The 25,332-nt window shown below is 45.2% G+C and overlaps 1 protein-coding gene across 3 annotated transcripts in view; it reads right to left on the reverse strand.

Moving 5' to 3' along the window:
- Nucleotides 1–25,332, reverse strand: part of COQ8A (coenzyme Q8A) — a 330,849-nt gene that overhangs the window by 267,064 nt on the left and 38,453 nt on the right. Inside the window, exons 1-2 of one of the 3 annotated variants that reach the window (XM_085613035.1) lie at nt 2,088–2,233; nt 157–251 (exon numbers count right to left, since the gene is read on the reverse strand). The exons of 1 other annotated variant lie outside the window; for it this stretch is intronic. The gene's annotated coding sequence lies outside the window, so the exon portion shown is untranslated. Of the gene's footprint in view, nt 1–156; nt 252–2,087; nt 2,285–25,332 lie in introns of those variants that run through there. One more of the 3 variants, XM_085613034.1, reaches the window with a different exon arrangement.

The raw sequence follows: 25,332 nt of genomic DNA on the forward strand, positions 1-25,332 counted from the left end.
ACCATTCATCACAGGGGGACATGTTTATAGTACAAAAAGGTCTATTTCATAAACATTAGAGGATAGACTGAGCCAAACACCGCTCATAAGCAAAGTCAAGCACGCGTCTCTGAAACACATCGCTATCACACCAGCAGCCACAAACATAACATTTACCTCAAAGCACAGTTTTCTCTCCAGCGGTGTTAAAAATATAGAGCAGCTGCAGCAGCTGGGCGGGTCATGCAGCAAGTTTTATCACTAGTGGGTTTCTGAAGAGGAAGAAGGGAGGGAACCGAAGCAGAAACATATCAGTATTAAACTAGTGGCTACTATGGCTGTAGCAATTTGTAGGATGTATGTTCAAATACTACCAAGGCCAGTTCAGACTCCCAGAGTCCGTACAGTGATTATCAATACATTCTGGGTAATAGCCATTGTTTATAGTGCTTAGAAACTGTGCAAGTGCGATATAAAACTGTTTCAAAAGGACTGTACCATGCGGTGCTACAACACAAGCAAGAGCTGGGAGTCACCTGGTCTTTTTGACTTGGAAGTCATGCATGTGTAATATGGCAACAACAGTAACAATCTGTAGGGCGTGCGGTCTTCCTTGGAGTTGCTAAAAAAAAGTTATTGGGGGGGAGGGGGAGGGGGGGGGGGTTGTACATTGATGAAAAAGGAGTTTTTACTTTAACCAAGCAACTAATATGGAATCACTCAAAATGAACAGATCCATATTTGGGCAAGCCTGCACTCGAATGATACGCAGAGCACCAGGGAACGTTCTAAAGTGTTGACATGTTGCCATCACTTGGTTTCTTCTGCCAAAATGTTCTTAGCTATACCCCCAATCGAAAGAATACTCTGGAAAACAGAGGTAAGTGACCATACAAGTGCAACCATCCAATGATCACCCAACCATGAAAGCGATCTACGTACGGTGAATGCCTCACTCTGCTGGCCATGCAGACGCCTTCACTGTTGCCATGAGCGGGATACGTCTGGGATACTGGCACTACTCAGCACCTACAACCCAGACAGCGGTCTGCTTAACAATGTCAACTTGGAATCTTCGTTCGCAGTGGAGGGAAACCCCACTGACCTCCATATTCCGGACTTGCACCGTCTACCACTCTACACTTCAGCCCTACAACCCAGAAACACACATTTTGGTTTCACACTGACCAGGGCAAGCGAAGGGCCGAATCTTTGTTCAAGGAGGACATTTTAACTTGATCACAGGCCAGATGTTAAAATTACTCATCCAGAGAAATCTACAAATATCAACGTCATATAAAAAAGCAGAGATTAAATGTGAATTTCGGAAGATGATTTTTGGCGCATTATGACTAATTTGAACGTGTATGGCATGCAAAAAAAAAAATTCCATTCAATACAGCTGAAGGTAAAATATTAAACTTTTTTTTTTTTTTTTTGTTTTTTAAACGTTGAGATGGGAGTTTTTTTTCTGAAAGATTTTTTTATTGGACACATTTTCAGTTCTATTCAGTTTGACTGGCAGCAATTACCTCCCGAGGCCAGTATGCCAGGGTTAAACCTATCAGGAAAAAAAGACACTGCCAGAGTGGCCTATTTAGGAAATGTATCACTCGACTACAAATCAGCACCACATATTTTGCTTCGTGATCCTAACAGGATGGATATATTAAACCGCAAAGGCAGATTCCAGCATTAACTGAACAGTTTTTATTAAAATTAATTTACACTTATATCGAAACAAAAAATGAAGCCTTGGGTTGTACTGAAATATGACATCGAGTCAATTGCATTAAACATGCATGCCTGAAAATGAAGATCAATCGATTATCAAAGAAAATGATTCGGATGCACGCACTTATGTATAATGCATTATGTGGCAAAGATGTACCCGCGTGGCACGTGACCTTTACCATAACAATCACACATATGACCTTGAGAAAAATATCGTTGTTAAATGGCCAGGATATGTTTTAGAGAGCAACCAGGAATAGACGGCATTGGTATCGCAGCAGCATCTAAAGCAGCTGCGACGCTTCCAGACAGAAAACGAAAACACACCGGGCACGGTCGAATTAAACGTTTTATAATCCGAAATGTTCATTTACCTTTCAAAGCCCGCAGCACGGCGAGGCGTCTAGGGCGCTATCCCATCCCCGGCACCCGGCACTGTGAAGACCCTGCCCCGCCTCAGTCGGTGGCATGGAGCGGTGTGCAGATCTGCACGTTCGAGGGGCTCGTATGATGCATCTCCCCGCAATGCATGGCGCGGTGGCCTCGTCCGGGCGGTGCATGCGTGCACAGCGGGACGCAAAGGGTGCGCTGGGATTCAATGCATCCGAGCGGGAGCCTCGGTAATTACACGGCAAACGAACCCCCCTACGCCAGATTACACAAAAACAGACGAGTCATAGTTTCCAACCACAAGTGTGCCAAGCTGCGGCGGCAGCGGGGCCCCGGGCTTCCAGGACCGGATTCAAACCGCGGCTGCAGACGGGGAACAATGCAAACTACTTCCCATGTACTCTTTTCAACTCGGCGATTGTGCGTTTATGCACGGCCCCACTCGCTTCCTTTTTGTTATTTTTCATGATAACTACTATGTACATAGCTCTTCATGTCACGCTCTGCACTGCTAAGCGCTTTAAATAACGTAACTTAAGGAATTCCAAAATGTTGACCAATTTCCAAAAAGGTGGTCAGCCTAGCGAACTCAAACGGACGAAAAACTTAGGTTCGGAAAAATGTCTTAGTGCTGTAATGCCTTTTCAACGAAAACAGGTTTTCGTGGAAAAACTAAAGGTACCATGGGAGAAGGAGGTGGGGGTACTGACGATAAAGAGTGGCGTAAATAGGTCGGGGGGATTTCATGGAAATAAAATGGGGGCTTAAAGACTGGTGGGGGGGGGGTGAATGGGGATTCAAAACTAGAGCGGACACTTTTGCCTCTTCCCGTACAAGTCTTATGACATGACATTCCAGCTACATCGCTTTAAAATGCTTCGGAATTTCTGCAAATATAGTTCAATCGAGGCCCTTTCTCCAACATGTTCCTTAGTTTTTCCAGGATCCCAACTGTTGGATGGTACAGTCCATTCTCAATGTATACCAATATTTTGTGTTGTTTCAATTTTGCCTTTGACCTCTCCTGTGGCAGCACTCACCCCATCCTGTGAGTTGATACTGAATTTTTAGGTGTGACGTTAGCAAAGACCTTTTGTTATATCTTTATGTGTAAATATACACGCATACATACATGTATACATACATATACACACTATAATACTTTCAGGTGTTTTGAGTTCGCTTTCTTTATCCATTGGTTGGCTGTAGTGTCATTCACATGTTCCTTCTGCCCACCCACAGCATACAACAAGGGTCACAGGGCTCACCTGACTGAGTGATGCTATTCTGCTCATGCACACAATAAGTACTGCTCTTCGAGCCTGTGACAACTGGTGTAATGTGTCCTTTTACATAAAAATATTTACATTTTGGCACTTAAACAATTCAAGTTTTCATACAATGCAGGACGTATACAAAAATCATTCAATACAAAAATTAAGTATTGACAAAGCTAACATATCAACAGCCAAAACTATTGGCATTAACAATGCTTGTTAACACCCTCTACAGAATTTCCGTCATTCAGCTCTCCTCAGAGGACACTGCCTCTGCTCAAATCCTGGCCTCCACTGTTCTTACACTTTTATCATATGTGTTGATCGTCCTTTACATTCGGTCTTTAGATCATCCAATTTACACGGTGTAGGTCTCCTCAAACCTTATCGTGTGAGACTCTTCAACCACGGCTTAATTTTCTTTTACTGAGTCTCAAGCTGCTTACGCACGGACCAATTGTGCTACAAACCTAAACCATTCCCTTAAATGGCATTCTGGTTACAAATGTGCACTTACTACCAGCAAAGGAGGTCGCTTTGAATCATTTAACCCTCAGCTGGCGAATCCACAATGACTTGACTAGTAGTCTAACAACTTCCGCATGACCCCTTGCAATATTTGACTGCTTTTAATTTCTCTCCCCACTTTCTAATCAGTGCATCTCTCACCACTCCAACCCAGTTTCTTACACTCCTCCACAAACAACCCCTTTGACATAATCTGCCTTTTTAACTAATCTTTGAATCCGACATTTCTCGCATTACCACTCGTGCCAGCACTACAACATCACCTCTATATCTCACTCTGGTTAATTTGATCAAGTCTACTTTTTCTCTTAATTCCCTTTTGTTAAAATTCCTTGCTAGGTTCCGTTGTTTACTCCATGTAACATACGTCTCACATTGTACACACATAAAAAGGTTTATGACCTCCTTTAGTCCCACGCAACCACCAAACTTCTTCCCTGATCTTGGTAAATTTGTATAACCTAGACTTCAAGAATACAAAGAGAGGAAAGAAGGGTCTAAGGGAACTTTTAGAGATCAAGCATGGATATATCCATGGGTCTACAATATAGTAAGGTTTTCTGAGCCACACAACACAATATATAGGATGACCAAAACATTTGTCCGGGCATACCTATTGGTAGGACGGATTTCCATCACTCACCGAGGTGACATGCTTCATCAACTGGGTCTCCTCCTAGCGCCACTCTAGTGACGCCAAGGGCTACAACCCCTCACCTATGAGGGGGAGCTCACGGATGTTTTTATAGGAGTAATCTGATCCACTAGATGTGAAGGAGTCTAGTTATTGGGGGAGTGATGGACGCAGTGTGAAGTAGTCTTTGAGTTTCAGACCTATAACATGTGTATTTGTAAAGCTCACGTTCACCCCTGACGGGGTAGCTGGGCACTGAATAACAGATGTTTATTGTTACCCAACTCAATGGTACTCCTTTTAATCCACCTCAGATGGATGAAAGGCTGGGTGGACCCGCCGGGATTTGAACCTGTGACCATAAGGTCGAACACAGGCCCTTGCAGTGAATGCATTAATCCACTGAGCCACCAGACCCGGCAGTTGCTGATGACAAGTCTTTCTTTTCCATGCTTACCCAAAACTAATCACAGCCAAAGTGTTGATGGTAACAACTGCTTGTTTACGGAGAAGCTCACCCAGTGTGAAAACAGCATCACTGAGGAGACAGCGAAAGCCTGACTGTTTGTCATGGGAGAAATTAGAGAGTCAGGAGGGATGGTATCCGCTTAATGCCCACAATAAGTTGGGTGTAACATGTTTCCACCCCCCCCACCAACCCTCCTAATGAGTTATACCAATAATCTTGACCAGAAATTGTGAGGTGGTGAACAAAGTGTCAGAGTTAACGCAGAGTGAGTCAAGAGTACAGATTGTTCCAGCTTACCTACCAACGGAGGATGTTTGAATGGCACCGGATGAAACTTTTGACAACAAACTACTGTTTCTTTTAGTGGAAATGGCACCAAAAATAAATTCCGATATAAAATACAACTGGACACTGATTTTAGAGATTAAATTGTTCTGCGTTCTAGGCTGGCCTTGCAGCCTGAAGTTGACTTCCCCTTGTCTATTGCACATTTTGTTACTCATTCATCTTTTTAACCCCGCTTCCTTTCATGGTCAATTTCCGTTTCTGTTTTATGTTTAACTGTCTTTTCCTGCACACTTGCCATGACCTTCAACTACACACCAATCATCACATACTCACATTTCTGAAGCCCTCTGGTCTCCCTACTTTAAACGCTTTTGAACAGGTCTACAGTAAAAAGTAGAACCAAGCAATCGCACTTAAGTGAATAAAACAGACTCGCACATTAAAACAATTAAAAACACTGGAGACCCATAGCACACTCCTAGCACATCTGCGATTGTTAGCAGACTGATCTCGAAGACTAGTGAAGCAAGTGCTGAGTACGAAGACCACAGCCTGCGAGGACAAGACAAGATCATTAACACATCGAAATTAAGATCTTCACAGACTATGTTTTGAAGTTAGAGTTGCCCTGTATCTTAACAGCTGCAAATTGTGCAACTTAAAGGAGCTGGTAACAAAAGGTCATTGGCTGGACTACCAGGAGCAGCAGATGCTGGTAATGCAAGGGCAGACAGGAGACGGTGTACAACCCCCATTAAACTGGAGTGTGGGTGCCAAAGAATAAAGGGCACATGTACGAATCTCGCAGGACTCGCTTTAGAATCTGCACGGCACGTAAGCATGCAAGATCCAAATCTCTGCACTGCAAAGGTTGTACCGCAATACATTACCCCCACAACCTCGCTTGACCAGTGCATTGTAGGATGTTTCATATACATTAGCTAAGGATAAATTAAAAATAAGTTTCATTAAAAAAAAAAATCTTTTCCTACTCCAGATATGATGCAATGCCTCACAGTGTCTTGTAGCTTGTTGAGTAGTCAGCCGATGTACAAGTAGGTGAAACAGGGTCCCCAAAATTGTGGGTCAAAGAAAGTCCTCCCTCCACTGAGGTGGGGCTCCAACTTAAATTTTCAGTGTCTGGCACTTTGAGAACAGTCCTCTCTCAATCCTTTCAGGTGCATTTTTTCAGTTTGTTAACCCAGCCAGTCAGGCTGTGCCGCCATTTTTCCATGTTTGACATTTCGGTCTCTTAAGTGATCGGTTAGTCAGGAATTGTCCCTTTTGGATGGGGAATGCCCGGTGCAGGCGTGTGTATCTGCGCATCTTACCACTATCTAAAAGTTAACCTACTGTGCACACCTTTGCTCTGGTCCGTGCAGCTGTAGCCATTTACACCCGGTCCCTAAATCCAGGGAAACACCACAATGATATCACCGGTGTCTATCCTTGAGTATTTCAGACTCTAATCTAGCAACATCAGACACTGAATAAAACTTTGTGGTTTTCAGTGTAGCATTTCAGCAAGCGACACTGCGCCCACTGAGCTGCGGAGAGAGCAAGATTCTCCAGTGTGCAGCCCAGTTGGCCATTTTGGCCGCCCTTTGGTCACCCCTTGGACCTGGACCAGCAGGTCATTAGCTTTGTAATTGGGCTCATCCAAGCCAACCCTGGTCTCTTGAGAGGAGCCGCCCTAGTTCTACCTCTTCCTGAAATCAGTTCTATTAATATCGACACAAGCGTTGAGAGAATTAACTAAGATACTTCGATCAAATCCATACTCTACCTTAAAACGCTCAGATAAAACCAATATTTTTTGTAATTTTAACTGCATACATACGCATAGACTCGAGACTGAAGTTGTCCAAGTTCGTATTAGTAAACAGGTAATGAGAAAACCACCAACCAACCGCAACCACAAACAGTCCAGCTACCAATAACCTCCCAGACACATGGACACTAGGAATGCGTTCTCAGAGCCGTCACTGTCAAAATGTGGTTGCTCGTCATTACCCACAAAGGTTTCACATCAAAAACAGAGTCAGTTCTCAACTATGGACTTACCACAGACCCCGGACATGAACTGTTAAACTGAACTGGGGAATACAGAATGCTCGGGATATAAAGAGATTATAATTCTTGCTGACTGCGTCACTCTGCGCCAGCAGATAAAGCCTCTTTTGTGCTGGGGGATGCATATGGTGGCATCAGGACTCATTTTTAGGAAGCAGGACTTGTTTTTGTAAACAGCTTGACCCTTTTTCAAACGGAAGAAGACAGAACAGGTAGGTCACAGGAGGAAGAGAAAAGCAGTGACGTAGCAGAAAGCAGAGATGAAGACAACCTGCAAGAGAGAGAAAGTGACCAGAAGGGTAGTAGGGGGATGGAATGAAGGGGTAGGAGGTGGGAACTGCGCTTTCCTCGACCACGCAATCGGCAGCACCACTGGGTGGCCCCTGCGCCGTCTCACAATAACCACTGCGTTATAAACCAGCAGCAGAACAGACATGAAGCAAACCACGAGCAGGCAGGCCTTTCTTGGACAAGGGTACCTCTTGATCGACCACTCGTCTGCTGCACACCTGCGAGACTTGAATCTACTTCACATGCTCCTAAAAGTTTTTTTTTTTTTAAATTCTTTATACCCGTGACTTTATCACTTTTTTTCCCGCCCACATACCGCGCATGCAGGCTACAATTTACTGTCAAACAGAAACTGACCTGGTAAAACCGGACATTTGCTGGCGGCAGGGTGGGTCAAAGTTCATGGACAGCTTTTAAAAGTGTCATTATGCTTTCAACAGAGTCACCAAGGGGGCTCCTCGGCCGGCTGACCTCTGGCCACAAGTGTCTGTGTTGTCATCATGCCCCACCTGTTACTGGCTCAAGGGATTACCAGCCAACTGTGTTGCTAAAGAACACGCCAGCTGACCTCTGAAGTCACTGGGAACAGAAAGGGGTGAGTCGCGGGTCCTTCTGAGTTTTTCTTTTTTTACATATTTATATAGCGCTTCTTTTTTTTGCATATTTATATAGCGCGAACTCGACCCGAAGGTATTGGAGCGCTTTACATAGCGCCGTATTTACATTACACATTCAGGCACGGGCAGATTAAGTGATTTGCCCAAAATCTTCCTGCACCAGAGGCGGCAGCGCAGCCGACGGACCACATCCTCTCCCTGAGTTGGAGGTGTTCAGCAGATCTCTCCCTTTACACAACACCATTTAAACTAGCATCCTGTGGCACTAGCAGGTTCTCAAGCAGCTGAATAACTGCACTTAACAGCATCTGTGACGTTATAAGAAAGATACTCTGTTGTGGCCCACGTGCAAGCATGAACCACGACTCAGCTCAACTGCAAAATAGGGAAGTCCAAAGTATGCGTGGAAAGCGAGACATGTGCCGGACTTTCCAGCTCTATAGAGATGCAGGCAACTATTTCAAGTTTAATATGTTTTAATCCGTGTGTGTGTAAAGCCGGTCAAGGATCTCGCCCTCCTGGTCTCTGGCAACATCTCCGATTTAAAAAGCATCGATTCTGGGCTTTGACCCATCCAATCCCACAAACTGGCCACCTGGAATCGCTTGAGGAGCAGCAAGTGAAGGTTTAAATGATTCATATGTGTCCAGTGGCCTTCGCACTGCACCGTGTATTCTACCCACCAAGAATGAGCTAACAAAGGTAATCTTATAAGGCAAGCAGGGCAGTCTGAAAAGAGGTAGCCAAATTGGACGCTAAAACATTAGTTACGCGAATATGAGTAACAATCATTAAGGAGGGAAGTTTCAAAATAGGACAACAGCTTTCAGGTTCATAGGGGTCAGGGACTGGCTTCTTGTTTGACGGCTGGAGGAGGTTAGTAACTTGTTTCAAAGTTAGGCGAAAGGTACTATGTATTTGGAAGCTCTTGTTCAGATTAGTGGATGTCTGGGAGGGACATGGACAATCGCAGGGACTGACCATTGCAGCAAATGCAGGCAAGGTGAGCAAAAAGGTCCCTTCGCATGCGCACGGATATCAACTAAAGGCAGAGGCACAGCTTACAAACATGCCTTACATTTCTAATAATCCTAAAATTAAACAGGCTGTCAGTCTGCGACGGACTGAGAGCCTTTTTCTGGGACATGTTAACACTGAAGCAGCGCAAAATGACACTAGCCCCCAGTCTGTCTGTTTTTCACAGAAACGCCGCAATGCAACACTTGCTTCAGATGTAGGCCACAAGAAGTCCGTAAAAGGCACTCGAGTAAGCAACAGAAAAGAGGGATTTTAATTTTCCTAAGAGTGAATAACCTACCTGCTTTTCATTGTGAAAAATATTACAACTACAGCAATAGGCATGCACTGGGAGCATTAATTTGTCCTAGCAGTGGGGTTATCATTAATGAATTAAAATATGCCATAGTAAGTTACTCGTTCGTAAATAACACCTTAAAACCGATATGAACGGTAAATGCAATTTCCAATAGATTTTTGGTTCTATAGGATGTAGGAAAAATTGCAATTCAAGACATGCCCTAAAAACATTTTTTGAGCATCATGTTTTGATTGACGATTGAGGGGACATGTTGAGGGGCTCCTGCTCCACTCTGCTTCATCCTGAGGTGTCCTGACATTTGAATTCCCAAAGGCACAGTGATTTACCACAGGGTCACCCTGAAACCATAACAGCTCTGTCCCCGCTTGCTATGAGCTTCATAGGGCCTACCTTGCTGCTGACCGAGTGGAGGACCCAGTGGTTAGAGCCTGCAATTGGCAGCTACGTTGCTCCATGCCACCAGGGCTTCTCGTGAGTGAGAGAGAGGTGAGGCCTGGCGAGTGGCTGAGTGGCTCCCAAGAGTCGGCACAGTGGTGCTCCTGCACTGGATTGATAGTCGCAACTCGCAAGCAGTTAAGCGGCCGTCGGGAGGTGCAGGCACTGAGGCGTGCTGCTCGCACTACAAGGCCGTGAGTCCATGTCCACAGGTGGGGGCCTAGAGAGTACATGGGTGGATTACGTTAGAGAAGAGCCCTGGAGGTGGCACGGCATTGGGCCACACTAGTGGGAGGCTCAAGCATCGTGCGGCAAAGACTGCCTGGTGCTCTGTCAGGAAGGGTGAAAGTACAGCGATCTTCACAAGGGAAGGGGGATCAAAGTGGCAGGAAGACATTCCACCTGCCCAGGTTTGTTGTAAAACGGGACTTAAAGGTGGAGAGACTCTGCCTTTGCGGGGCAGGGTGCAAGATCCTGCCAGCTCATAAACCTGGACATTGTCTGCCTCCACCAAATTAGAAGTACTGCATTGAGGCTTGGTGTATAACTGGTCTCTGTATGAAGGGTGAGCACTTTTACTGCACCCTTGCGGATATACCCGTGAGGGATGGGGTGCTGGATTTGCTGGCTGCCCCGCTGTTACAGGAATTAAGATGGCTGCCCCAGGGATACTGTGGATAATGGAGTGAGGGATCTTTGAACCATTTTGCGGCTGGCAGGATCATTCTCTAACAGGAAATATTGATATGACTAGTTATTTATAAAACGCAATGAATGCAGAAGAGCGTCTTGGCACGAATGTCGGTAAGAAACTGTAATGTGGTAGAAAGAGACTTAAGCGAACTAAAGAGTGGTGGAATAAAGCCAGATTTAGGTGTTTCTTAAAGATGCTCAAATGTGGCTGACCTCTTAGATGCCCAGGTAGCTGATTCCAAATTAGGCAGGAGGAAGACACATAACTCCTACCCCAAGAAACTTTTTTGGTTTTGGGGACGGTCGCCTTTTTAGAGGTTTGTTTCGGAACACGGACTTCTGCATGGGGTATACCATAAAAAAAATCCCTTAAGCACTCTGGGCCAGTAGCATGGAGAGCTCTGTGCACTGTACATAGTGCTTTAAAGGCTGCTCTCTTTTTTGACTGGGAGCCATTGAAGCTCCTCCAATGCCTTCGAGACTGAGTGGCATTTCACAATTTTCTTGAGAAGCCTAATCGCTGCATTTTACAGCCTCTGCAGTCTATTTAAGGGGCCCGTTGAATGGTCAAATAAAGGGGTATTACAATAATTAAGTCTCGACAAGACTAGGGGAATTATGGCTATCTTCTGTAGCTCAAATGGAATGAAAGGCAAAAATATTTTCAGTCCTTTCAGCAGGAAGAAGCAGGATGAGGCAAGTTTGCTAATCTAATCTGTGAAAGAGTTGGGAGTCAAATATTACCCCCAGATTTCTTACGCCGGGTGCAGGCATGGGGACAGAGCGCGATGAATGTAGCTACCAAGCCGCGTTTCAGAAAGAGGTGTTCTTCCCAAAAAGGGGCACATCCATTTTCTCTGAATTCGGCTTCAGGCAGCAACTGCTCATCCAACTGACTACTGATCTCATGCAGTTGTTAAAACGGTGTGCCACCCTTTCACCTTTACTTGTGATTTACACTATGATCTGTGTGTCGTCAGCATAAGACATGGTTGAGAATCAGAAGGACTGGATCAGCTTGGTTAGGGGAGCCACAAATATTGAAAAGTGTAGGGCTCAGGGAGGACCCTTGTGGGACACCACAGGGCAAGGAGAAGGAACAAGATGTGAACTCCCCAAAAGTGACCGATTGTTCCCCGTCAGTGAGGAATGAACAGAGGAGATCGTAGGTAGAACAGCCGATCCCAATCTCAACAAGGACTTCCTTTAGGACCCCATGACTGAGTGTTGAAGGCTGCAGATAGGTCCAGAAGGATCACCACAGCCTTTCCTCAGTTGTCCATGATGTGGCATATTAAGGGCAAAGACCAAGCCCTCAAGCCCCTACAGGGCAACACAATGTAGTATTCAACCCCCAATCTCCGCCACAACTAAACAAATGGGCATGCAGAATGCGGCTGACCAGGAGATAACTGAGGATGGGCCTTCAAGGGCAGATACTATGGCATCCGAATCATATCATTGAGAACAGCACTGGAAAGGAACATTGACCACTCCGTAAACCTGTGAAAGGTGGTAGAAAGAGTGCACTCTGCAGAGAGCACCATCACAAAATTGAAGCCTGAAGTAGAGGAGCCGCAGGAACAAAAAGGCACAAAGTGGACCCAAACAAATATACTGGAAAACAGGGCCAAAGATGCAGAGGCCCTCTTCTCCCAAAATAATCTGGGCCTTCTTGGATTGCTGGAGTGCGCTGAGGGCACATCGATGGAAGTGTTTCTGGAGGTGGGTCTGGCGGGAGCTGCATGAAAAGGTTTGTGGTGGAAAGAGCAGATAGGATTTTGGGGCCAGTCTCACAGCAAGGTGCCACCTAGAGCCCTTTAAGCCCAGATTTTTAATTACAGGGACAGAAACACCCACGTGCAGGCAGCCAGCACAACTGCAGTTTGAAACACACACCACAGCCATGTACCCAGACTACACCAGGATTGTTGAAGCACAGGGAAAATCATTTATGAAGTCAAGCAAAGAGTTTGGGCAATGCACCTCAAGTATAAGTTGCGATCGGCCCAGCTTAATCAACGCTCAGGGGAAAAAGTCACTTTTTTCGACACGTCTGAGGACATCTGGGCTTAGCTGGAGATCTGCAAGAAGGTCGGACCTCAGCCGACTGGCCTTACACTGAGACAGATCTGGGCGGGAGAGCCACAGGCTCAGGAGGCCATGAAGACTTGTATGATCCTGAGGCCGATGAAACAGAGAAGGCTGGATTCCCAGGGTGGTGGTCCAGGAGGATGGGACCAGGAGACCAAAGGCTGTGTCCTCCTGACCAGATGCCCACAGTGAACGCTTTCTGCTTCTAGATGCTATTTTTACTTAAACCTTTAAAATGGCACATCTCGGATTCTACCAATGGGATTGGTCATTGTGGTCTAATTTGTTTTATTAAATGTATTCTATTTTTCTAAACTGGTGTTGAGTATCTTGTGTGGTGTTTACACTTATTTATGGTTTGAGTGCTGTATAAAAACTTAACAGTGCTTCTTAGTTCAGGCCGGACTGCTTTTGTGCCAAGTTACCAAAGGGTTAAGCACAGGTTAATTTAGTGACTTTTGTGGTTAACCCTGACAAGGATTGTGGGTGTTGCTTGAGAAGGGTTTTCACCCCCTCAATCAAAAAACAAATTCCTTACAAAGACACACAACACGCTGTTTCTGAACACGACGGCCAACTTGAAACTTTAAAACTACAATACACCGTGCACAAAACTCTTCAAAGATGTCTGCCCACTGCTATGTTTAATTTTCCTTATATTATTTTATTGTAAGCATGTGTGTGCCACATTTAGCTGGTGACATAGTATACAAAAAAGTGACGATAGAATGCTTGAATTAATCTTAGCCATGGATAGTTACACAGGCCACATCCCAGTCCATTGTTATTTGCACACCATGCCATCTCAGTTTGGCTAATTAGCCAGGTATAGCTTGGTTCCAATGGAGCACTGTGCATGGGACCCACATCTGGGCATACTTGCCCCAAACATGCCAACATTTTAGAAGAGGAAAGCGGGAGATTATTTAAAAAAATAAAAATACAATTGGGAGAATGTGTTTCTTCCATTGACTTTTGTTGAAGCAGGAACAATTTCAGATGAAAAAAAAATAATAAAGCTCATTTTGGCTTCAAAATTTGGGAGTCTGCTGCCCGAATCAATGTCTATTGGCAAGTATGCTGTCCCACGAGTCCTGTGCACTCTATCACTGGAGCCAAGTTATAACTGGCTGATGAGCCCTGACTAGAGCAAAACCAGTCTTGGGTAACTTGTTTTCCAGTTCAAGGAAAACTTGTCCTGGCAGTTCAGGCTGGAATGTTCCCATTGGTGCAGGGGCAAGGCTGATTTTCATATGGCTGGGTCCAAACTGAACAGGCATGGTGTGCAAAAGTATGATGGACTGGAATGCGGCCCGAGTAATTACCGGTGCCTGAGAAAAGTTAAAACATTCTAACCATCAACTATTGTAGACTTTATGATAGGGGTTCTTAACCTTTTCTATTTCTGTAGTCCCCCACTTAAACATTACTGGCATCCACAGACCCACTGCATTCTTATTGGAATCCTGGATCCCTGGCCTAAGCAATTTTGCTGATTTTAACTGCAAATCAATACACAAAATTAAGGAAAAAAGCATCCAAACAAATGATAAATATCTTATTTAATTCACAAACAAATATGTAATCATTTTTTTTGTTAAATCTAAATTTTAATTAGAAGGTAGTAGCTTTATTAAAATCGAGGCCACTCATCTTTCATACTGCATTCTGTTTAACTGCGCCTACAAATCACTCTGAGGCTACCAACTTAATTTTAGCCACAAATTTCAAATTCCTTCACACTTATAGAAGGTTTTAAAATTCAGTTTTGCTTCTTTATTTATATACACCTTATCAATCTGTTATTTAATTTTCCAAGCAGGGGCAGACCCCCTTAGTGGGCATGGCGGGCCCGAGAGGGTCCAAAACCACAGGTTAAGAACCACTGCTTTGGGACGTTTAGTTGGGAGAAAATTTTCTTTTGCTGATTTTGCTAATGCTTACACAGTTTGCGTGCGTCTTTATTATGGATAGGTGAAAATGAACACAAGCAAAGACCAGTGGGAGGATGAATGGAGTGATGAGTGTAAGTCCCATGAGAGGGACAAGTTTAAAACTGCTTTACACAAGGAAGCCTATTGACAAAGGCATACATTAGTAATCCTGTGGCACTCTTAAGTACTCTTCAGTGCCTTTGTGAATTGGTCCCAAAACATTAACGGAATGATCATATATTAGCACAAATAGGAACGACTGTGCCAGCTGTGCACTTTTACTAATAAGGCGTTGAACTTTTCGGGGCTGGCTCTCAAAGATCTGTTTTAGTACATTAGATCTCTCCTGTATTAGGACTTCCTGTACACAAAACCTTTTCGGGATTGGCACCAAGATCTTTAAGGTAAGTGATCAGGCTACCAACTACACTTTATCAAAAACATTGAGGACCAGGAATACATTGACTAGTAGATTTCCCAAGTGAAATCAGATCAAACATAAAACCCAAAGTAGGAGATTTTGTAGTATCAGCTCACACAAAAGAGACTGCTCTGTAAGAAACACATATGTAATATTGTTCAACGTTTTCAGAAACTTTTTGGGGGAGGTAGGCCAAGTAGGGGTTACTGGGCTCCATCCATCAGTGTTGGGGCCTTTTACCACAGATGTCCTAGAGCCTGACCTACAATGGCACTACAAACAGGGTGCCAAGTACATTGTTTCCACGCTTACCTCTCCGCATAGCGAGGCCGGTCAGTCTAAAGCGTTCCAGTAGTTTGCGAGGGAGATGGCCCTCAAAACTAAAACAGTTATTCAACAGAGACAAAAAATGCTGCCCAGAAAGTTACTTTCTTTACAGGAAAAAAACTATTTTTCTTATACAACAAAGCATAGTACTAAACAAACAAAGTAAGGTGAATCAGGCACAGAGCTGTAAACCAGGTGGTACACCATTATAACCATATAGGTTTTAACAAAGTGAAAGTATGGCACAGGTGCGAGCTCACAATGGCGTGAGTGAGTAGCCTTCCTATTTAACTCCTAACTCATTTCAATCATGTCACACGACTTCTTTCAGGGCATCAAGAAGAAAAATACTCATTCATTTTAGTTGTCGAGGCACAGTCCATATTCAAATTCACTAGGCTGAAAAACCAGGCTCTCATGAATGGTCTTAACCGTGGTTCACAGCAGCATATGTTAAGTTTCAGTCAAGGCATCAGTCGGCGCCAACAGAGTAGCATCACATGCCCAGGAGGGCCCATCACCCAAACCACACGTGGCCCCGTCCCCAGCCACTTCAGGTGGTCAAAGGTCCCCGGAGAGCACTGTGAGCTCCCAGCAGAGTCAGCACAATTCAGTCCACTCAAGCAGGTGGGTTTTAATGTTGCAGTAGCCCTGATGGTCACACTTTCAGGCTGCTGGTTGTGTAGGCCTACAAAGCTTGATCAGCTTGCATGAGGCCCTGAGATCCACTCATAAGACTCAGTTCTGCACCATTTACACTCCCTGGATGAAGTCTGCTCTTCTGGTCTGTCCGATGCTCCTGGCACAGTGGCAGTTTCTCTACTCATCGGAAGGTTGTCTCCCTGGAGAGTCAGACACCGTTTTCCCCACTCTCAGTAGGTAAGGCAAGCTTCCAAGCAGACCTATAGATTCTCTAGCAAGATGGCACATACTTTAGATAAGGTCACCATCCCTGCAAAACCGTAGTTCTTAAAGTACTCTGTGGAGCACTACCTCCCTTTTTCAGAAACTTGAAGCTTAGTGAGATAGTTTGCGTCTCCCTCCTCTAGTCCTTATCCAAACACAGGAAGTTGAGCCCAAGGAAGGTATTCTGGAGCAAGTCTGAAGCAGTTCCCTTTCAAAAGTACATTTTCACTGTGCAGTGCAAGCAGTCTTTCTTTCAGGGGATTGCTCTCACACTAGATGGTGATGATGCGGTCTTCAAAGTGTTGCACCCAAAACATAAGCACAAGGAAGTGTGACGGCTGCATCTGGCCATCACCAGCCCTCTGGACTAGCACTATGGGAAAAGACAACGGGATAGGCCCTGTATAGAAGACTCCTTCTGCATAACAAAAGGGAGACCGCCGTTCTCACCTACCTGTACACACCATCACCCAAACGGTAGAGTTCAGGAATCGATAATCAACCGGCCCTTGCTGACAAAGGTGACAGTTTCGTTTCTAGAGCAGCCAAGTCTATATACGCTCACACTTCAGAGTCCGAGGCTAAACCCTTTTACTCTGGAAATCAAGCAATGCACTATGGCTTTTGGGAAGTGGCTCGATCACCAGCTCTCTTTAGCTTTGCTTTACGAGGGGCATCAAAAATGGATCCTATTAATCCCCGCAACCATTCACTCACAATAACCATGGAGTCCTGCTACCAGTCACCATCCATATGGACGTACAACACATGCAAACTGGTATGTCAACGCAGACTGTGGGCATTATATTCAAGCAGAACATTACTTCAGTGGTGCTTCTGGGTACCACACACACATACCTCAAGAAGTCAAGCACATTTTATACTCGAGGAAAGTAGAATCCGCAAGGACTGGTCAGTGCTGTCTAGTGCCTTTGTCTATGTTACTTCTGAATGTATAACCAACTAGGACAAAACTCTATATCATATCAAAAGTTGTATAAATCACATATAGACATTTCTAAATCACTGAGTTAACTGCAAAACTCAACAGGGCATTGTAGAAGGCCGATATGACAGAGCACCACAATGCTGTGTCCTCCTCTGCATGATTTTCTGTCCAACACCTTCTCATGAGGCACCTCATTTTCATGATGCTTGGGTCACAGTTTTCCTGTTACAGTGACCTACGGCACTTGGTACGCTAACAACCACCACAATACACTTGTCCCACAAACAATCCCTTGAAGAGGTAAGGAAAATCAAAACATTAATGGTCACATTGCGCTTCAATCTGTGTATAAAATAAACAGAAAATATGTATATAAACTAAATACTTGGTTAACAAATTTAAGAAGATGTTTTAACTCATTTCCTTTCATTGCAGCGTCTCTCCCTTAACACTCCGAAGTTAAACGCTCTTGAACTTAAGCAACCATAAAAGCACCACTAATGCCACGCGTTAGAACACCAAGGAATCATTACTAATCCAGATCGCATGTGCATAAAGGCTTATTTGAAACTATTTCACGATGCGGACAGTTGGAGACCTCAAAAACAGGTATTCCTCGTTTTTTGCCCCTGGCTGTGCCCTCCGCGCATCACTTTCTGCTTTTCAACCCTTCCTAAAAATACTCGTGAAATTTATAACTTTTCCCAAAATATCCCAGAACTGGATTTAAAGTAGTAAATAAGCACCAGTCAATTTTTGGGCGAAAGATGCTCTTTCCCCAAATATTCTAGGACTGGAGTCAGAATTGTAAATTTGACCTTCAGGTGTCTGCCACACTCGCTGCTGTCCTGGAGTAAGGTGCAAAGTAGGGCAAAAGGCTTGTTTGCCGATTTCGCCACTGCAACAATTACTTCTATCAATGGCCCACTCAAGGTCAAAAACAGTAGCGTGAGTTGGAGTGTGGAGTCACGCTTCCAGTAAATCCTAGAAATGCCCTTCAAGCCTCAAGTGTAATGACAAGCACGTTTCAGATTTAGTGCGTCTGAAGTTCACAAGGCACAGCACAGGACAAGCATCGCATTTCAAGTCCTGGCACAGATGCATGGACGTCCCCGGATACACTCAAGTCCAGCAGTCAGACAGGGTTGATATTCACAGAAGGGTGACACAGGCTGTAAACCTCCCCGGCATGTAGCTCAGGCCAATAAATTCAGAGGAGTCGTTCATGTCTTACGGTCTCACCCAGTTGAAAATGTGCGTCCAAAATACACGTCATTGATGGTATGTGAAATTTGTAAAGTTCCAAAAAAAGAATTACATTTAAGTATGAAAATGCCACAAAAGGGTGGCTTCTTTACGCGAAGAACAGCATGGGCTACTAACTAAAAGAAGCGTTTTCATGGTGCGAGTGTGCAAGAAAATGTTAATGTTAGACATGTTGCTCCCAGATGAAGGTTTGTGAAGGCGGAGACTTGGTAGTGTGTCGGCTCTGCAGGCAGAATTAAAAAAATGCACCCACTTGATACTAATAAGTTATTCAGAAGTTGGATCCACAAGAACAAATGCGCTCCTGGAAGAGTGCCTCTACAGACTAAGCGCTAAAAATGCAGCATCGGCCATCTCTCCAAACTGCCAAGCATGTATCTATAAACCTTCATCCCGCCATCACATTAACACCATACCTTAGTTAAATGTAATACCTCACTGGTGCCCACATACAAACACGCTTAATGACTGAGTGGCTGCTGGATGTACCACCCTTTGAGTAATGGGGAGCTTACAACAACCTAGAAGACATAAAAAAATAGTGGCGACCCAATAAACAGCCCAGATGCCGTGACAAAATATCTGAAGTCCCAAGCACATAGGGATTTTAAATCAAGGCCACTCTCTTCAACTACTATGACACATGGTCTTTGCATGCAGTCACCTTTTGTTAAGGGTATAGTCACCTGCAACAAATTGAAGTTGTATTTTTGCCACAATGTCGGAGCCAGGTCCTGCTGCACCAGTTCCTGCCCCTCAAAACTGCTGTAATTAAGAGAATTCTGAGGTACCACAAAAGGAATATGCTACTTACCAGTATGCATCTGTACTTGGCATGTAGAGCTGCAGAGCCACACACTTAGGATAGTAGATCGCCATCTGGTGTTGGGCTCGGATGCTTGCAGGTTGTGGTTGTCTTTGGTCACGAGATAGGCGACTCCTCCCTTGGACTACAGTGCGCATGGGCATCCACTCCATCCTCAGATTGTTTTTCGCCATGATGGGAAATGAGGGAGTTTGTAAAAATAAAGAAAGGATGTCCATGTGTAATGTCTAAGAAAGACGATGCTGGAACAGATACAGGTCCCGGGGAGGTGGGTGGGCGTGTGTGGCTCTGCAGCTCTACATGCCAAGAACAGATGCATACTGGTAAGTAGCATATTCCGTTCGAGGCATATGAGCTGCAGATCACACACTTAGGATAGACTATATAGCAGTGTCTCCCCTAGCGGTGGTCACCTGTATCAGTTGCAGCAGTTTGGAATAAAGTTTTAAGGACAGCCTGACCCACAGAAGCTTGTTGTTTGGCTTGCACGTCAACACAGTAATGTTTAGTGAAGTTGTGTGTTTTAGACCATGTGGCTGCCTTACAAATATCTTCTAAGGGAATGTTTCCTAAGAATGCCATGGAAGCCCCTATTTTGCGTGTGGAATGCGCTCTAGGGGGGACTGTTAGAGTGCGTTTGTTTAGCCTTGTGGTAGCATATTTGGATACATTTAACTATCTACCTGGCTATCCCGGATTTGGAAATGGGGTTGCCTTTATGTGGTGGAGAGAAAGCAACAAACAATTGTTTGGTTTTGCAAAAAGATTTGGTTCTATCAATGTAATAAAGCAGGGCTCTTTTAACGCCTAAGGTATGAAGAGCTCTTTCAGCTACCGAGTCTGGATTTGGAAAGAACACTGGTAGCTCGACTGATTGGTTAAGATGGAACGGAGAAATGACTTTTGGTAGGAATTTAGGATTTGTTCTAAGAACCACTTTGCTACAGTGTAGCTGTAGGAATGGGTCTTGTATGGTTAAAGCCTGGATCTCACTTACCCTTCTAAGGGATGTGATAGCAATAAGGAACGCTACTTTCCATGTAAGGAACTGTAGTTTGCATTTACGCAGAGGTTCAAATGGGGGACCCATGAGCCTTGTGAGAACAATATTTAGGTTCCACACTGGAGAAGGTGGTAATCTGGGAGGAATAATCCTTTTAAGACCTTCCATGAAGGCTTTGATCGCTGGTACTCTAAATAATGACAAGTGTTGTCGATTTTGTAAGTAGACTGCTAATGCTGCTAGGTGGAGACGTATGGATGAGTACGCTAAATTATATCTTTGCAAGTGTAGTAAGTAGCAAATGATGTTCTGGATGGATGCAGAGAGTGGGCGTATATCATTGTTAGTGCAGTAAATGGCAAGTCTTTTCCATTTTGCAGCGTAGCAGGCTCTAGTAGTAGGCCGTCTGGCCTCTTTTATAATATTCATGCAGTCTGGTGGTAGGTTGAGGTAACCGAACTCTAGGACTTCAGGAGCCAGATCGCTAGGTTCAGTTGATGTGGATTTGGGTGTCGGATTTCTCCATGGTACTGTGTTAGTAAGGCCGGGGAGAGGCGTAGTTTTTGGTGTGGAACTAGAGAGTTCCAGCAGTGTTGTGAACCAGGGTTAACGTGCCCATGTGGGAGCTATTAGTATCAGCTTGAGAGACTGTTGCCCGAGTTTGCGTACCATGAATGGAATGAGTGGGAGAGGCGGAAAAGCGTACGCAAATCTGCCTGACCAGTTCATCCATATTGCATTGCCCTTCGACTGTCGGTGGGGAAACCTGGCAGCGAAGGTTGGGCATTTTGCGTTTTCGTGTGTGGCGAACAGGTCTATGTCTGGTTGGCCCCATTTTTGGAAGAATGGGAGTAGGACTTGTGGGTGTAATTCCCATTCGTGGATCTGTTGAGTTTGTCGACTCAACAGGTCGGCAATCTGATTGTGAACCCCTGGAAGGTGTTCTGCAAGCAGGTATATGTTCTGGGGAATGGCCCATCTCCAAATGTTCTGTGCGAGCTGGGACAGCTGGAGAGAATGAGTGCCTCCTTGTTTTTGTATGTAATACATGGCTGTCATGTTGTCCGTCCGGATGAGGACAGTTTTGTTTTGGAGGTGTAATTGGAATGATTTAGTGCTAGGAATACTGCCAGTAGCTCCAGGTAATTGATATGGAGCCCTTTCTGTTGAGGGGTCCATGTGCCCTGAGTGGTGTGTGTTAAGAGATGGGCTCCCCATCCTGTGAGAGATGCGTCTGTTGTCAGCACTATTTGTGGAAAAGGCTCTAAGAACGGCCGCCCTTTGGACAGGTTTATGGTGTTCCACCATTTTAGAGAGCGATGTGAGCGGCTGTCCACCAACACCAGATCTGCCAGTTGTCCGTGAGCCTGATTCCACTGACGTGCTAGACATTCTTGCAAGGGACGCATTTGAAGTCTTGCATAAGGCACAATGAAGATGCATGACACCATCATGCCTATGAGTTGCATGGACACACTTGCTGGAAGAGAGTGTTGGGTTTGAAATTGTGCGATCAGAGCTTGTATTTTGGCTATCCTGGCTGGGCTGGGATATGCAAGTGCTTTGGAGGTATTAATGGTGGCTCCCAGATATTGATGTATGTGGGAGGGTTGAGATGAGATTTGGGATAGTTTATTGTGAATCCCAAGTTGTGTACGATTTGAATAGTTTGGCGAGTGTGTAGGATGCATTTGTTGAATGAATTGGCTTTTATAAGCCAATCGTCTAGATATGGGAAGACATGAATTTGTTGTCTCCTGAGATGCGCTGCTACTACTGCTAGGCATTTGGTGAATACTCTGGGCGCAGTTGTTACCCCGAATGGAAGGACTGTAAACTGAAAGCGTTGACCGTCCACCACAAATCTTAGATACTTCCTGTGAGCAGGATGCATGGGGATGTGAAAATAGGCGTCCTTGAGGTATAATGTGGCCTTGTTGTATTAGTGGGAGTACTTGTTGAAGAGTGATCATATGGAAATGATCTGAGTTTATGTACTGATTTAGGAGCCTGAGGTCCAGTATTGGTCTTACTTTCTCGTCCTTTTTGGGGATTAGGAAGTACAGTGAGTATACCCCTGTACCCTGATGTTGTAAGGGAACTGGTTCTATTGCGTGTTTTTGAAGCAATGAGAGTACTTCTTGTTTGAGGAGCGTAAGATGGTCTGGTGACATATAGCGTTGCTTGGGTAGAATGTGTGGGGGGGTAGTGGGGAGTTCCAGGCAATAACCATACTGGATAATTTGTCTTACCCACTTGTCTGTTGTGATGGAGTTCCAGACAGGTAGGAACTGAGTCTTCCCCCGACTGGAGTGGAATGGTCTGGGGGGAGTGGAGAAAAGTCACTGTTTTGTGGCGGGAGAGGTACGGGTGTTGGTACTGCCTCGACCTCGTCCCTTGGTGTTGTTTCCTCTATATCCTCCTCTAAAATATCCTCTACTGGGGGATGTTTGTGTAGAGGATTTGAATGTGGAGGTGGTGTCTGCTCCCATGTTTTTGGAGGCTCCTCTGTAGAAGGCGCGTCGAAAGGAGCCACGTGGTTGTGGAGACTGCAATGCTCCCATGGATTTAGCAGTCTGTGTCTTTTTTCATTTTCTCAAGTGCAGTGTCTACTGCTGGCCCAAACAGTTGTTCTTGATTAAATGGTTGGCTAAGTATAGTAGTTTGTACTTCTGGCTTAAAGCCTGAAATGCGTAGCCATGTTTGGCGTCTAAGGAGTACACTTGTGTTTATTGCCCTAGAGGCAGGGTCTGCGGTGTCAAGTGCACATTTAATTGAGGCGTTTGAGATAAGTTTTCCCTCTTGTATAAGGTCATTAGCCTGGGCCTTGTATTGGTCTGGTAGGTGTTGTATCAGGTCTTCTAACTTATCATAGTGAGCTCTATCGTAGCATGCTAATAGGGCTTGGGTGTTGGCGATACGCCAATGATTAGCGGCTTGTGCTGCTACTCTTTTGCCCGATGCCTCTAATAGTTTGGATTCCTTGTCGGGGGTGGTGTATCTCCCGTAGTTTGGGAGTTGGCGCGTTTCCTTGCGTTGGAAACGACCAGAGAATCCAGAGGGAGCTGTCCTTTGATGTAACAAGGATCTTCTGGGGCAGGTCTATATTTTTTTCTCAATTCTTGGGTTGAGTACCCTGGCCCGTACGGGGTCTTTAAATACTTCTGTGGCGTGTTTTATGACCCCTTTTATCATGGGTAAAATTTGAACCGACTTCTGAGACTGTTCAAAAGTGTCTAAGAGGAAGTCTTCCTCGGGTGCATCGGAGTGCATGGTGACGCCATGATAAAGTGCTGCTCTGTGTACTAGTTGTCCAAGCCCCAGGTGGTCATCTGGAGGTGATGGTTTGGAGGGATATGGTGTAGGGTCAGGCATATCTGGTAGAGGGTATGCCCAGTCGTCCAATGGTACGGTATCTGGATTTGTGAACGGATCATTAAGATCATTTGGATCATTCGGATTACCCCCTCCCCCTAGGTCATCATCATCATCCTGTGGGGGTGGTGTATGTGATGGAGATGGTAGAGGTAATGGTGGTGTAGGCAGAGGGGGTGGGGTAGGAGGTGGTACAGGAGAGGAAGGAGGAATTGGTGATGTTGCCGATTCCTTCTTCTTTACAGGAACTGGGGCAGGTGTGTCCAGTTCCCGTTTCCTACAAGGTACAGCAGTGACATGTCCAGTTTTTGGATTAATATAGATCTTTTTTTGTGTTGGATCTGGGTGGAAAAGTTCTTGGTCTTCAGGAACAGACTTTGGCGCTGATTTTTTCAGTTCCGATCGAGGTTTTGGGTGATCGGTAGAGTCTTTGGCTTTAGGAGGTGTATTATATTCCTTAGCCGGTGGTTTCGGTGCCGAAGTTGAGTCTTTGAGCTTGGGAGCTTTCGGTGCCGGTTTGTCTATGGGCCTCGATGTTTCGGTGCTGAAGGCGCCGGAGCCGGTTTTGGTGCCGAGAGGTCTTGTGTCTACGGTGCCGAAGGTGTCGGTGGCACAACGATATGTGGTTTGCTCGGGCCCGAGCCACCGGAAGGCTTGTGTTTCTTCGGAGCCGAGCCCGAAGGCGGGGCTTCTGAAGGGTGTTTTCCGTCTCGACTGAGGCCAGCTGGCGAAGTCTTGACCAATGCCTTTGGTTTTGGAGGGGTAGGGGCAGTGGTACTCACGCGTTGCCACAGAGTAATGGGGTCGTCTGAGTCGTCTGCTTCTGAGATAATTTGAAGTTCCTCGGAATCTTCTTCCGGGAGATGTTTTCTGGTTCCGGGGCTGGTTTGTGTGCCATGATATGGCGTCGAGCTCTTCGATCCCGAATGGTCTTTTTGGATCGAAATGCGACGCAGGCTGGACAGCTGGACTCGTCGTGTTCCGGCGACAGGCACAGGTTGCAGAACTTATGATGGTCACTGTGTGGGAATTTTGCTCCACACTGGGGGTATTTTTTAAACGGCGGTCCTTTCCATGAGCCGTAGGCCTCACGGCGCGGATAGGTCCAATCGCCCGCATCGATGTCCGGAACCGGTCCGATGAATTCGATGTCGAGTGAAGGTGCCTCGATGTAGTTTTGTAAAAGTTTTTCGCTTCGAAAGCTTGTTTTTGAAGTTTTCTACCGGAGTGGAAAAGTTACATCCGAACCCAATGGCGGAAAAAAACAATTTGAAGATGGAGTCACCTATCTCGTGACCAAAGACTTTTTCCGAAGACAACAAAAACCTGCAAGCATCGAGCCCAACATCAGATGGCGATCTACTATCCTAAGTGTGTGATCTGCAGCTCATATGCCTCGAACAAGCTGGTTTTACTATTTGGCAAAACCCCCAAGGTGCGGGTACCCCAAATCCTTGGCTTAAAAGAGCTAAATTGCTATGCCC

This window comes from Triturus cristatus, chromosome 6, assembly GCF_964204655.1.
Source record: "Triturus cristatus chromosome 6, aTriCri1.1, whole genome shotgun sequence".
Taxonomy (NCBI): domain Eukaryota; kingdom Metazoa; phylum Chordata; class Amphibia; order Caudata; family Salamandridae; genus Triturus; species Triturus cristatus.